The following is a 2,846-nucleotide window of genomic DNA, read 5'->3' as shown; positions in this document are numbered from 1 at the left end:
CGCCCGGCTCGGCCCCGCCCACCCTGCCCGGTTTCGGCCGCCAGCCGCGCGGAGACGCGCACGCAGGACCTGGCGGGGGCGCGCACGCCGCCCTCTGAACCCTCCGCGACGTGGCGGAGAGAAGGGTTACCGGGACCCTGCGGTTGTCGGTTCCTGGCCAGAGGCTTCCACCGAGCGGCTTGGGGCGCCGCCTGGGCAGCGCTAACAAAGCCTGTCGATCTTACTGTCGATTCTCGCCTTCCTGGAAGCAACCCTGGCTCCCTAATATTACAGTGGAGGAGGAGGCGCTGCCCACACTCCTGGACTCACGGGCCGCGCTCTTCGTAGTAGCTCGTATTTGGACGTAGAGGGTCAGTTCTCGCTGAGTCTTTGACGATTGCCGCCACAGGCTTTCCCGCCTAATACCTATGCGCTCACGCCTGGTGACTTGACTCTAGGACCGTGCCGTGCCCGGTTATCCCTTGTCGGGTTCTGGCGGCCCCACCTCCCCACTCTACCACCCCCGGGGGTGGGGCGGGGAGTACAACCCAGGATTCCAGCGCTGAGCTGTTTTGGAGTCGCAACACGGCAGCCCACCAAGGTCTGCTTCTGTGAGGGACTGTGGCATCATCCCACGAAAATCATCTATCTGAAATGGGGGCATGGGACCGCCCTTGCAGAATATCTTACATATGAAGACATGTCTCATGGCCCTACCAAAGATGGGACAGCGATTCACAGTGCTGAGTGGTGGACATCCCTCAACTCGCCCCACCCCAGTGTCCTTCCCGTGGACTCCCACCCACTCTTAACTGCAAGAAAACTATAATAAAGAGAAGGTGGCTGTAATACTGGCAGTGTGGGCCTGAGCAGAGTAGGAAAACACTGCTTTGTCATCCTCTTTGTGGCTACATTTTTTACCCCCAGCTGTTCTGCTTTGGAAAAGAGAGCTCATACATAATTTGCCCTCCTCAACACTTGGATTTTTATAAACCAAGTAAGTTAATAAGAAAAGAAAGGAAGAAAGGAAAGAAAGTTGAGAACTTATATTTCAATCACAATAAAGTTTTTTTTAATGAATAAATTTACCTTTTTAAAAAATGTACTCTGGTTTTCTTATTTTGTCTAACTTGGCTGCAAACTGTTCCTGGTCTTCAGTGCGTAGTTGAAGAGCCACGGTTTAGAGAGCTAGAGGTAAGGGTGGTGAAGCAAGCAGGTGACATGATAGAAGTGTGTTCTGCTACAATATTGCCCAACTCTGCTCACTGTCCTGAATTGAGTCACACTCTCTTCCTTAGTTTAAGTCCCCCCCTCAAAAAAAAAAAATAGTGACTAGAATAGATGATTTGTATAGCGCTTTCCAGCTTTAAAAATCTCATGATTCTTGAATGTACCTATTGAAACCTGGGACTTTCCTCCCTTACTTAGTCACCTAACTAGTACTAGGTGACAGACTCCCAAATGATGCTGAGTCATTCAAGCTAGAAACCTCATAGGGTCTTCTTTGGCCCTTTACCAAATAATATTCTGCATCTGGACAATCAAACAAACTAGTCTTTTGCATAGATTTACCATCCTAAGCAAGTCTGGATTTCTGCTCCTGTCTAACCAGTCTCATTTCCTCCAAGTGTTTCTACCTCAAACTCACTATGAACACAATTCTTCCTAAAACACCCACTTTATCTTATTTCTCTATTTAGATATCCACAATGGCTGCCTGGCGCCCATGACATAAAGTCTCAACTTCTGTGCTCAGCTGCTCAAAGTAAGTCATTCTAACCTGCTTCATTTCCTTCTCTGCTTCATTTCCTTCTCGTTCTCTATTAAACAGGATGTACTGTCTAATGGGAAGCTGCTTGTACTCATATAATGATGCATCTGAAGTGCCTCCCTGTTAACGGTACAGCTGTAATCCCATGTTCACCAAGGCATATACTGTTCTCAGCACTTCCACATGCTGTAACTGACACTTTTACCTGTTTCATAAATCTGCCAGCTCACAGATGGTCTCCCAAACCCATGGAAGCAGGTTTTGCTCTGCTTTTATATCTCCCCAGTGTATCTAGCGTACTGCCTTCTCTATTATTTCAGTAGATGCTACATGAATATTTGCCACTTGAAAAACAAAATAGTTACTTTCCCTCTCATTTCATCCTATCCCCATTTTTATTTTCTGTTCTATATTCTGACTTCTCAGAGAATCTTCCAGTGGTATCTTTTCAAAGGCTTTGTTTGAAATTGAAGAGGTGAGTAGAGAGAATTCTAGGAATCACAAATTTCATCAAATATCCCCTTCCTCGTAATATACGATACATGTATTTTGACATAGACTTCTAGAACAAAGCTATCATCTGTGTGGTTTACTCACCGAGAAATGAGACAGGGCACCTGGTAATCTTAAGACAAAAAAAAAAAAAAGAAAAGGGTAGTACTAGGTTTGACCTACCTATTGCCTTAAATAGAGGGCCTTTTTATTCCTCAAATCACACCCTGCAAACTATCTCATACAAGCTTGGACAAAATGTTGAGCTCAATGGTTTGTTGTTGTTGTTTTTTTTTTGTTTTTTTTTTTCTAGTGGCTATTCTTACTCTGAGGAAGGTAAAAAGAACAATAAAAATAAAGTAACATTACAAGTAAAAAGCCTAGACTGAAGGCTAGCTTGTAAGAGAAAGACGTTGTCAGAAAAAACAATTTCAGTAACCACCGGACAAACTGTACTTCCCTTTATTCAATGTTAAGTCAAATGTCTCTGTTCAAGTAGGTTTTCTTTCCTTTTAGACTAGCCAGCTCTTAGATAGCACAAGAGCCTAGGCAACAGATAAAAGTCAGCTCTAAAGTTTTAAGTCATGTGCTAATTAAGGAAAGC

The sequence above is a fragment of the Tupaia chinensis genome, unplaced genomic scaffold, assembly GCF_000334495.1.
Source record: "Tupaia chinensis unplaced genomic scaffold, TupChi_1.0 Scaffold145052_1, whole genome shotgun sequence".
Lineage (NCBI taxonomy): Eukaryota > Metazoa > Chordata > Mammalia > Scandentia > Tupaiidae > Tupaia > Tupaia belangeri.
Note: the sequence above shows the minus strand (reverse complement) of the source record.